This window comes from Hippocampus guttulatus, chromosome 8 (genome assembly GCF_054856545.1).
Source record: "Hippocampus guttulatus isolate MCC_2025c chromosome 8, RoL_Hgut_1.0, whole genome shotgun sequence".
Classification (NCBI taxonomy): Eukaryota; Metazoa; Chordata; class Actinopteri; order Syngnathiformes; family Syngnathidae; genus Hippocampus; species Hippocampus guttulatus.
This window is the reverse complement of record NC_141268.1, coordinates 16,172,807-16,185,820: the sequence shown is the minus strand read 5'-3', so window position 1 is coordinate 16,185,820 and position 13,014 is coordinate 16,172,807. Positions and strand designations below refer to the sequence as shown.

Below are 13,014 nucleotides of genomic sequence, written 5' to 3'. Positions count from 1 at the left end.
GCTGGTTTTCGTGCTCCATCATAGGGTCTTTTGTGGAATTTGCTGATTAATGTTTCAGGATGTGTGAGAGAGACGTTCAGTTTTTTTTAACAAATTTGGTTTGGTATTTGGTAAGATTGAAGCAATCAGATGAAATGTACAAAGTATAACGTACAGGCAATTGTGAAAAAAATAACACTTCTCTAAAACTCAGAGGTGGAATTCATTAGTGTACGCTGTGATAACTTGACTCGTACAATATCAGATGGAAAAAGTTCAGGAAATCATTTCAAGAAAAAAGCGGAAACCCTGATTATATGTTTTTACCAGTCCAATACCGTGGCAGGGGTCCAAGTGGTAGCATACGAGATGTGCATAGACTTCCAGCGTTGGGCTTCAACAAGTCTAATTATGCAAATAAATTCCAATTGAATGACAGAAATAATTACAGGCATTCTGCAAGGCATTGTTTTTTTAAATTTTTTTTTTTCAACTTGTCTTCCGAGACGTCTGGTTGTCAAAAGCTCCAGTACAGGCCATTCATAGATCGCTATGGAAACAGCGAGCTGGTTTGTTTTTCCAGACATCCCTTTCATGCTTCACTGTTTACGGAGCTAACTATCTACCAAACTTTTAGATGACTTTTACTCTGTTATTATATGCATTGTTTTTCTGCCCCATTTGCTATGTTCCAAAGCTCATTCCAGAAAAAGGTACATTATTTGACAGACTCATGAACACATTTTGGTTTTGTTCCAAGCAAACTGGCAGGCAACATGTTCCTGAGTGTGTGAATAAGATGAGGTTTGCAATTTTGAATCCAGCTTGATTTCCACGGTGTGTTTGACACAGTCCTCATCCTCTTCCAAACTCTGCAAACTTGACTCTTCTGTGTCTTGGCGTCATTTCCCCACAACTGCATGTAGGAATCGGCTGCCTGTCTCACCAGGGGTTTTGAAAGCACTTTATTCTTGCACCCTTCCACTACTAGGGGAACCTTGTCTAGTTCAGATGTCTCAAGTAACCCCATCACCATTCATTTGCACATCTGCCGGCATGGACTTTGCTTATTCATGATTTGAATGTGAGATGAACATCAAATTTCTCGAGGCTTAGTATAACTGAACGTGTTTGCCATGGGCGTTTTCTTAGTGTTTCTGCAAAGATAAAAGACTTTATAAACAGTTGCACCAACAGTCTGTAGTATTAGTTCTGGCCGTCTTATGATGCATCCCGTTTTGAACAAAGTCATGATGTAAATTTTCAGCGACAGCACTGGTATTAAGTACTTTGCTGAGTGAACTTCCCCTTCGGCATAATACATTGTCCGATTAAATGTCAAATGTAATCACAATAAAAGTAGTACAGTCACACAAATGTTTTGTACAGCACAAATATTGACACCAATATAGTTACTTCACAAGTGACAACATCCATAACTCATCCTCAAACGTAGCTGTTGTCGCCGCTTTCTAATGTGTGACCAGACAATGAGCGCCGGCGTCGGTGTGAAAATGAGCGGAGGAGGAGAGAAGTGATCGGGGTGATAAATGGAGAGAGGAGAGTGAAGATCGGAGATAATGAGTGCGCGGACGCCAACTTTGTTTTGTTGCAAAGCAGCCCTCATAAATTAGCGCCCAAAAAGTCATGGGCGACTCATGTATGAGATGTCCTTGTGTTGGGAGCCTCTGCTCCACGATCATGCCTCTGAAGGAGATTAAGAGTAACCTTGTCTCGTCCGTCCCTCCCACTTCGAGTTTACAGTGCACCGCATGCATCTTCATCTCTTACAGGAACAAAGGGGCACATATGCAGCAAAGTGCATGCTAAACTTTGGCTTGGTCTGGAATGTAAATATATGAAAATGTGCTTTCGACATAATTTGTCATGTGCAAGTTGACCTGAGTGTTTCGCTACCACATTATTTGTCCATATTTGTGCACATCGGTCATCGCTTTTAAGATATACACTCTGAGGCATAAGCACTTAAAACATCATTAGTAAAAATATGGATTTTTTTTCACGGAGCAGTCGAAAATGTGTAGAGAAACATAGCCCATCAATTATTCAATGAGGGAGAATATTATAAATAGTTCATGCAGTGTAGAGCAGCGAGAGAGCTGTGTTTGATTTCTCGTGCCACATAAGGTCAATATGTTCGTGTGTGCGCACATGCGTGAGGAGAGAACTGAATGCCTGATAGTTTCTTCTTCTGACATGGATAAACATGAGAATTAAGAAATTCGATTGCATACCAGCACATCCGTGACCCTCATGAGGATGTGCACGATAGAAAACAAAAAGTCAACATGCCGTTTGAGAACTTATATTTGCGACATCCTATTAGGTGTTGGGATAAGAAAACCTTGATTTGTCTCACAATGGAGAAATTATGAAAGGGAGAATTAGCCTCAAATACATATTTGTTACCCTGATAGCACATTGGAGATTTATCTGTCCTTCCATCCATCCATCCATTTTCTACACTGCTTATCCTGCTCAAGGTCGCTGGGAGCTGGAGTCTCTTCCAATTGACTTTGGGCGAATGGCCAACTCCAGTCTGGACTGGTCGCCAGTCAGCGACAGACGTTAACTTGACAAAACTTGTCTCCTTAGCATCTTGAAGCACTCGCTTTAAAGCTAACACAAATGAGAGTGACATTATCCTTTTCAGCACGGTCAACTAATGTGTGTGACGTGACCACGTTCAGTTGTGGTCTTTCCTTGTTGTCGTCTTCTCAGTCCAGTTCACCGAAGGGCTCTTCTACAATCTCATTCTTTAATATGCTCAGCTGTGACAAAGCAATTATAGTCCGTACAAGGGCACTTTTTATCATTTGCAACACCATCTGCAAGAACTACGCTTCAGCTCATATTGTGTGTGCCTGGAACTCAGGATGCAGTAAAACGCTGATTGTTAAGCACATGATGAAATGTAAAGAGGAAATGAATATAAAACTATGATGTGGAAGAAAATGCACCCTCAAACACAATATTTGTCATTTACATTTCGACGACAATCGGCGCTGTTTTCTCAGCTGATGATGTGTTCTATGCACCCATATTGTCACATAGCAACCCTAATCCTTTCATCCATTTAGCAATTTCTCCAGTCACGATTACAAATATCCACAGTCGTCATTGGCCTTGGATATGCACGGCACATATTTGTACATATATTACCACTGCAGGAACGCAGCAGCCACTCTCGCACAGTAGCAGGTATTGATGAACATGTCATTCTACTTCTCAAACATTGCTGGAAGTGTTTTCTGAAGGTTGGCACCGGCCTGCATCTCCCCCAGGAGTTCCTTCCAAAGCCAGATGGCTGGCGGCATCTCGCATCCAAGCCTGCCGCGCGCAGCCTGGCTGCTCCCCAAGTGACGATGGTACACTATCAGCGATTCAAACAGCCATCCGTCCCCGGTCAGCTGCTTTTAATACTTCTAATATCCCTTTGTGCTGCTTGTTATGCAAGCCGCTGTGTGCACAGATCACGTCTGCTGCTGTCATTAAAAAAAAAAAGAAGCCGCATACATTTGAAGAATACCTACGGTCTGTATTGAATGAATTCTAGCGGTGCTGTACATTAATTTTAATTCATATTTCTTTGTTTTGAGTTGCTTATGCTTAGTCAATAATTGTAGACATTTTCCTACGTTACCATACAGCGATGTAGATGATGAGGAAAAACTTTCCCTTTCGCTGTATTCTTGACTGCGTTGCTCTCGTTGTTCCCCTCCCTTGCTTCTCTCTCAATTGTCGACATATACACATGCACTCACATCCTCTTCCGCTCATCACTCTTCTCCCTCCAAATGCATCCCTTACTTGACGACTACTTTCAGATGACATTGATTGAGTTGGCAATTACTTGCGGTTGTCTTGCTCTCTGTTGACATTGCAACATAGATGCTTAGCCCTCTCTTGTTCCAGTGTGTGCGGCATTTGTCTTATTTCTTTCTTTATTTTTAGCAGCAACAGCAGCGAGAGCATTTTAAAACCTCTGCACATAATACGATAAAATTCCAGGAGGTGATTTGGATATACAGTAATAGAAAAATAAATAGAGGCAGTGAGTATAATGTATGTGTGTGTGTGGGTTGCGGAGGGGGGGGGCATTTTGGATGAAAGAGCTCATCTTTCTAATCTGCGTTGAGGGAGCGCAGCGATCCCCACAAGTACAGTGCTTAACCCCCCCTACACAACATTGTAATGCTCCACCTACACAAATAAGTGCCATTTGAGAATAGTGTGCCTTGTATGATTACACTAATGCAAAGTCTTGTAAATATGCTCTAGTAGAGCAGATTGGACTGGCAAAACAAAAGTTAAGTACAACTCTTGCATTTTAGACTAACAGGACAATGCTAAAATGGCTCCACACGCTATGTTTAATCCACAGAGGACTCGATGACAGAATTCGTCGTGTGCCTCCGCTGTGGACAGGGAGTGGCATGACGTGGTGTCGAGCAGTGACTGTTTCCTGAATATGTGGCGACCAGCAGAGACAGAATGCTGGTTTTCTGTTTGGGATGACGATTGCTCTCCGTTCTTGGATCTTGGTGATTGGCACTAAACTCAATTTACATTGATTTCATCGAAATCACTGTAGCTGTATATCACACTGCTGCGCTTCAAAGCGTAATAAGATGAATGACTAAAACAATAATAGTATACGATACAGTAATACTAATATATAACATTTAAAATGATAGGCGAGACTCTGTAATAATAATAATTCAAACTATTTCAGTGGCTTTGTTTTGCTTTCTAGTGAACTTGAGAGTGAATGGAAATTGATAAGTGAGAGGAAAATGCATAAGGGGCACGTTTTAACACAGCAAATGCATTTTTACGTGCTTGATCCTGCTAAGCCTCCGTGCAGTATTCAGTTCATTTTTCACAAGATGGCTCTGAAGTCAGCCTCCACCTGTTCCCAGTTTTGCAGCTCTTTTGATGAATGGCTATCCGAGAAGAATATAGAACTTAAATTACCAATCTCTCCCCCATCCTTTGCAGTGGTGTTTTATGCCTCTGCCACGCTTCTCTTACCTCATGAGTGAATGTCTCTCTGCCAGGCCTACAAGGAACCTCAGCATTGGCTTAATCACCTTTTCAGAACTCATCATCTTCAAGGCCTGGTGGCTATGCTAACGAGTTTTAGCGATGCTCTGGGGGGGGGGGGGGGGGGCTGGTAGCGCCATGTCTATTCTCGCTGTTAGAGCCACGGAGGTGGGCAGGAGCACTCCTCCCACCCCTGCTTCTGGGTCCTCCTGTCTCAACACATCATTTCACCCGCCTGATGGGTGTACCCGCTTGCTCCTCTCTGCAGCACCCCAGGCAAGCAACTACTCCCCTAATGCGGGCATTAGGGAGGAAGTGGGGGTTCGTTTTGAGTGTTCTATGTGCTCTTAGCTCAGAGGCTGCAAACACTAAAAGGCATGCGACACAAATTTGAGATTATAGAACAGGGGCGCGTGGTTGTATGTCAGTGGACAGCCAGACAGCAGGAGATCTCTGATGAAAGGGTCACGAGATTGACAGACAAAATGAAAGAGATAAAGCTTGCTGATCGCTCACATATTACATTTAACCCCTTGCTAATCTGTCTGTGCTGCAGCTGTTGGGCAGCTGACCAGATCAGTTAGCGAGGGGGGGCCGACCATCGCTGTGAGCTGTGGACTGACAACAATAACATGGCAGGCCAAAGTTAGATGAGCACATTTTGCCCAATGAGCGATGGCCAACCCACTGCCTCCATGTAGCGGAAACGCTTCAGCTTGGCTGTCTGCAAAGTTTACTGCTGCAAGCAAGTGCACTGTACTTACATGGAGTCACTCTCTGTTGCGTGTTTGAATGCTGGATACTGAGTCTGTTTCAAAGCCCTTATGGGCGTTGTTTGCTTGCTCGAGATGACCATTGAGTATTTGTAGACAGGATATTAGGCAATTGTCAGTCTCTTTGTTCTTTTCCTTGAGGGAATACCACCTGTCAAGTATTGTTTGTTGTCCTCTGAGGCTCATAAGTACTATTTTGGCCCCAAACTGCCTGTAATTATGAAGCCAGTAATTTCCTTTGCTGTTTTAGAGCAACAGTGGTGATCTCAGATAGATACTTTGGATTTCACAGAAGCAGCAATGTATTGAAACGTGATGACAGATGTTCATTTTTGTGCGTGTGTTGCCGGAAACTGTCAAATCTATTCCAATCAAATAACCCGCAAAGTCCACTTCTGCCCTAAATATTTATTATGGAGGAATTGTTCACATAATCCTAACGCTGGTTGTACAGGTTTTGAAAGCAATACATGATTTTGACTGTGAAATGCGCCTTCTATGTGTATAAGAAAAATCATGTTATAAGCAGTGTAACGTTGAGAACGATTTGTTTTAAAGCAAGTACGAGCAATTGTGGACCTGCAATAGTAGATAGGAAGACGTAAATCTTTCACAGTGAATTCATCAAATAATCACCACCGTGTTAGGCGACAGTGGAGGTCAAATGCATGCAGGGATCAGTAGCAATAACAATATAGCTTGAACATGTCAAATTCGAACCCAAATTGTTGTTACAACGGCGAATATGTCACAGTGCTTATAATTTGCTAGCTGCAAATATGAATGAGAGTACACAGCATGTGTTTGCTGGAAGTTAGTTTTAGAAGCTTGTCTAATAGAAAACGTGGGTACAAGAGACTGTCTGATTAATGTGTCCTGGGGCCACACACATGCGCCAAGCCTGTTTGGACGCATCTGCCCGCCACAGCATAAGATTGTTTTGCAGCTTTAATAACATTTTCGAAATGAGATAAGCGGATAGAGGTTTGGCCTACGTGAATACAGAAAAAGCACATTTGAGTCGTTCATCTTATTGCGTCGCCATGGGAGAGTGAGAACAACTCGTGCTCTGATGCTGCTGACGAATCACGCAATAATTGACAGGTGCATATGCCTCGTTTATTCAGCCACATTCTCTTACCGCATTCTCTCATTGCACTGCCATTTTGCCTGAATGCTAATTAAAGCTGCAAAGATGGAGATCAGAGAATGACTAATGGAATGTGACTGGGTGATCAATAAGGTAGTTGCATTCAGAATACTGTGCTGTTTTAGTGCCACTGTTTAAAGAAAGACTGTTGATGCGCAAACAATTAATCACACACTCACATACACGTCATATCCCTCTCTCTTTATATATATACAGTATATATACTGTATATACAGTATATATATATATACCTGTATATAGTAGTGCCAAACGTGTCAATCAACTCTCAAAGCAACTTAATTTTTTACAAATCTTACTTTTAAAATCAAGTAATCAGTAAAGTACCAAAGTTACTTTTTCAAGGTAACTGTGGCAACACTGTCTAGAATTATTGAAACATCGTCATTAATTTGGACTTCACATATTTACACAAAGAAAATTGCCCGTACTTTGAAAGTTTGTCAAATACCTGAAGAGCGACTCAGTGAAAATTCAATGAAGGCATATTTTTTTGGATTGCATACACGGCTCAGCAAGGCTTCTTATAAAGTTACGATTGCATGGTATTTCATATTCACCTCAAATGGGCCTGGCCACCCTGCGTTGAAGTGACTTTGACTGGGCTTGAGTGCTGCTTGCTCTGTGGATGAGCCTTCATTTCCGCTCTAATCCACAGGCCGGAGCACGTGTCCCCATTGAAGGAGTCGCGGGGGATTGACCTATATACCTGCTGACTATGGCCGACCTGTCACAGCTGCGGCGTGGCATGCCACAGCCTGGCACACTCCTGTGACATGCTCGCTCACGCTTCACGCTGCGCACTTGCTCGTCGTAAACCACGTTCATTCAGACTGCATTTCATGGAGCTACAAAGATTTAGGGCTCAGATTTTCTGCCTAGTTGGCAATTTTATCTGCCGCACTCTTCCTGCCGTAAATCCTGTTATGTGCCTTGCTCGTGGTATCAACTCTTCAAGTTCCGAGTGCTGACTGAGCCAAGCACGTTTCCACACTCACCCTCTCAACACCTTGAGAGTGTTGTCCATGTGGTAGTTGTACTGACCTCCTGCTCTCCCGCCCTTCACTTTTTTAATTAATTATGGTCTCCTGTGTGGCATGGCTCATTATTCTTTCTAATTCACAAAATGCGAAAAATTATTTTGAGTTGCAGCTGAATGAATGTTGTTACCATCCTTGTTTGAGTGCTATTATCATAGGTTTAAAGTGACTGTAAAGTGAAAATAAATGGCTTTCCATACGTCAACTGTAGGCGCTAACCACCAGCTAGCTTGGAGCTAACAGGCTTGGGTCTAGCACTAATAAGTAATATGCCCCGGACAACCACTGATGTGAAAAAAGATGATCACATTTTTATTTATATTTACATATATTTCATACAATTTGCACACTGACGAAAATATGGCTTTCAATTCGCACAAAAATGGAATGTGAGCATACAGTTAGTATACCTCACTATAGCTCATTGTGTGGACATTTTCCTGATGTGTACCTATAGTTGATGCATTCATCAAAATATCATAAACAGCTTTCAATGTTCGGCATTGCTCATGAGAGTGTACCTTATGATGTGGCACTCATGAGTGTGAATGGGAGTGTTGTTTGTCTATATTTGCTTTACGATTGCATTGCGACCAGTCTAGGGTGTACACTCTGTCTGCCAAAGTCAGCTAGGATAGGCTCCGGCTCACCCAACATCCTAATGAGGACAAGCAGTATAGAAGATGGGAGGACAGTATTGTGTGCTTATCGTAAGCACAGAGAGGTAAGATTTAATGCACACAATCAAATTGATCTTTTAATATTCCCCATAACTTTGTTTGTATGGCCTTTGCTAACATATTTGTCACTTCGACAGTATGATGACGCTTTTTGTTTTCATCTATAACTTGTTGAGAACCTGTGCTTATTTTAAACGTCAAGTTTTACTCTCCAACGATGCTACACCTGTAGATTCCTTCAAAACACACAGCAAATGTGTTTCTGCCAGCACAGAGACGTTTTCTTGTCCGGACCTTAGTGGAAGTAGCTAAAATGTTCATTCATGCTGAGGTAGGCAAGTATGTTTAATGACAGCTGACATTTCTTGCTCACAATTTGCAGTCTGGTTACGGGCAGAAAGCCCACATGGGGCTGATTCTTGCTGTGACTTGACTGACAGTAGGAGGGTAACACCAAGGCTTTGTAGCCTGCACTACGTTTGTCATACAACATTAGAAAATATCAATTACCGTGCGAGTTCATGTGAGCTGCAGCTCTAAAGTGCTGTATGACTGTAAGTATTGTGTATGGAAAGGGGGAAGACGAATGAATGAAGCACTCTCCCAAGTGGAATATTTAGCAGGTTGCTCAAATCTGGCGGAGACACCCACGAGTTTGTTATATTGCACTGTGCTCTCATGTTAGTGTGTGGGCATGTGTGTGCTTCCACAGGGCTCCACATTCCCTCTAGGACTGTAAGTATTGTGTATGGAAAGGGGGAAGACAAATGAATGAAGCACTCTCCCAAGTGGAATATTTAGCAGGTTGCTCAAATCTGGCTGAGGCACCCACAAGTTTGTTATATTGCACTGTGCTCTCATGTTAGTGTGTGGGCATGTGTGTGCTTCCACAGGGCTCCACATTCCCTCTAGGAATTCTCCACTCTCTGGCACCCTCCATGGGCAGGACATGTAAATGCTTTCTGCACTCCCTCGGCAGGAGCTGGTTTTGTGTTTCAGTTATTAGTGTTCTTTTCTCTTCTGCAGTCCGATGAAATATTGAACAACACGACCTATGGTGATCTATCAATCTATCTATTTATCTATCTATACTCCCCGTTATAATATAACTGTTTCGTCCTTCTCCCCTGAAGGAATTCTGTCCACCTTTCTGCAAATGTCAAAACAATCATGAAACATTAGCCGACATAAAAAGATTTTCCAAGCTAAAATCCAACAAATATGGACAGTTTACAGTTGCATATAACCTACTTTGTGCAGGTTTGTTGGCTCTCTTTGAACTTTAATTTGCAAACTTCATATGGCCTTTCCTTCGCTCTCTGCTACTTGGTTGTTTGCGCTTTACATTGAAACCATTTGGATTATGAGACAATAAAACAGCACACATTAGACAATAAGCTTGTGAGCAACATCATTCTTATGGATTTAATGGTTTATTTTCAAAGCTATGTTTTGGGGCGTTGCTCATCCTTCTGAGGGTACACTCTCAATGCTTATTGAGTGATAGATTTCCTTCATGGCTGTCAAAGTATGCCGCATGACATAATGTTGATGAATATGTAAGTGAACCGACATGTGCAGACACCTCACAATGCATTTTTGCACCTAATTACATGGGAGCCCTCTGGTAGCGCATATGCAAAGACAGACACAGATGCACGCCAGCTTATGTGACTTCTCAGGGCCACAGTAGAATCCATTGGGAGCTGGGATCAATCTCTCTGACCTTTTCCTTGTGGTTCCCTGCAGTGTTCAATCTCTCATTATTTTCACAATAAAAGGGCAGCTTTTCCGGCAGCAAGTTGCCTGGATGGATCATCAGAATCACAATCATCTTTATTGGCCAAGTATGCAGAACACACAAGGAAAGAAACAATTTGTCACCGGTTGTATGGGCGCCACTAGTATTGCTATACCAAGTAACTCAGACAAACGAAAACATTACATATAAGGATCGAAAGACTTTCCATAATGTAAGAGTACCATTGTGCAGTAGTACCACCTGATGAGCTTTGCAACAATGTGCAGTGCCATCGAGCAGAGAAAAAGCGATCAGTGGTGCAATAGAATCCTATGACGGTTGCGCAGTTGCTGCAGATAATGGTTGCACCATTTTTAAGTGACCAGTAGAAGTTATCGTAGTACAACTTCAGGTGTGCAATCATACAGAAAGTCCTTGAGCACTTTAAAGTGTCTGGTGCTGTGGAATATTGATCAACGACAATTCTTTAAGTACGTAGAGAGCTGGTGGTAAAATGATCACTGCAGTAATACTGTACCACGGGGGGTTGCAATAATACAAAGAGCTACAATAGATTTGAGTTACTATTTAGGGAGTTAATGGCGAGAGGGAATAAGCTGTTTGAATGTCTTCTGGTTTTCGGTGTGCATGGTTCGATAGCGCTTACCTGAAGGGAGTAGTTGGAAGAAGTGGTGGGCAGGGTGTGAGGGGTCCAGTAGGGTTTTCCCTGCTCTTGTCTTGGTTCTTGCGGCGTGCTCGAGAATGGGTAGGGCGCCGCCAGTGATTTTTTTCTGCAGTCCTAACTGTCCGTTGCAGTCGGATTTTGTCTTTTTTTTTTTTTTTTTTGGGCGGCGGCGCCGAACCAGACTGTGATGGAGGAATACAGCACTGAATTGATGACTGCTGCGTAGAACTGTCTCAGCAGCTCCTGTGGCAGGCCGTGCTTCGTCAGCAGCCTCAGGAAGTACATCCTCTGCTGGGCCTTTTTCAGGATGGAGTTAATGTTGGCCTCCTACTTCATGTCCTGAGAGACTGTGATTCCCAGGAACTTGAAGGTCTTGACGGTTGACACAGGGCAGTTGCATCATGTGAGTTGGCTGCGCCAGAGCACCACTTTCTCCACCTCTTGTCTTTAGGCAGACTCGTCGCTGTCTTCTCAGTTTCTACTTTTGTCTCTCATGCCAGAAACCACGTTGTGCTTTGTCAAGTGAATTTAGTAAAGCCTCCAACTGAATTTACATTTGCTATTGCATCAGAATACCCCCACAGAATAAATGATGGTCTTTTTCATAATTCAAGTCATAAATTAGGCTTGGTCTGCATCTGCCTCCAGCATTTAAGCTTATTTTCTGGTTATATGGTGTGTTATCATCAGCCGAGACTTATGACTGTGAAAAAATGCAAGAGAAGGTTCACAATACTCCAGACAACATACTGATGTGCAGTACATTGCATTGCATTGCAAGATTTACTTAGAGCAGTGTTTCCAAACCTTGATTGAGGTAGATACAGTAGAGGTAAGATACAGTTTAAGCCTGGAAACGTTTGCTTGTTTACTAGTTTAAAATCTGAACAAACTGTCGATCAACCATTCTCACAGATTAACATGTTTGCCCTTGGAAGTTCCACTGCACTGTATTTTGACAAATTTCATGTATGCTATTATATTATTTTAGCGCTATCTAGCTAACTGAAGTGCTAGAACGATGTTCTCCGTGACCAATGGATACTGATGTTTTAGTGGCTAGGAATAGGCACCACAGGCTCCAAACTTAATGGACAGATTAGTGTATAGTCTTGTCAGCCGCATCCAAGTCCCATGTGAGAGCCAAGGGGAAGTACACTCTCCAGTGAGTAGACGAGTTAACCTCCTGCCATTTAACGAGGTTACCAATTCACTAACGAGATGATCTCACTAACAGGCTGCGGCTCCTGACACACGGACACCTCTGCCCACACACAAATGCACACAAATGCAAAAAGTCAAGTGGATTACTGTTAATAGCGCAAAGTGATACCGTGAACCATTTCTTCAGTTTTGTAGCTTCAGCTGGAGTTTATTTCCACCTCACGTGCTGTAATGGTGCTATACTTTACTTGAGAAGGGCATTATCATGTGTTGTTTAGCTTGTTCTTTGGGAATTACAGTCGAAGGCTATATCCCAAGTAACTCATGCTATATAATAGCAAGTTGATTTTTCTGCACACAGTGTGGGAAGAGGTGGGAAGCGCAACCCATATTCTGCACCTCCATACCAGCGAAAGCACTCCACATGAATAATTTGCCACTCTCAGATCCAGTTTGGTCCTCACATATCTCCACTTCACATTATGCTGGTTCGCGAGCAAATGGAAAGTTTGGCATCTCAGGAAGATGTGAGCTTTTGTGTCAAAATATTTCCAATAAATTACCTCCACTTGAACGGCTGTGTAGAACCTATAAAAGATTTGATGTCGAAAGGGAAGATTTCAGGGAAGATTACATCATTGGTTATATATACTGAATATTTTGTTTTGGGTTTGAGTGTGTCATCAATTGTATGACATCATGTATCTTCCAAGCACT

General features: G+C 42.5%; 1 protein-coding gene across 1 annotated transcript in view; it reads left to right on the top strand.

Moving 5' to 3' along the window:
- The window catches only part of bsnb (bassoon (presynaptic cytomatrix protein) b), a 53,997-nt gene that overhangs the window by 20,839 nt on the left and 20,144 nt on the right, over positions 1 to 13,014 (top strand). The gene's annotated exons all lie outside the window — the stretch shown is intronic.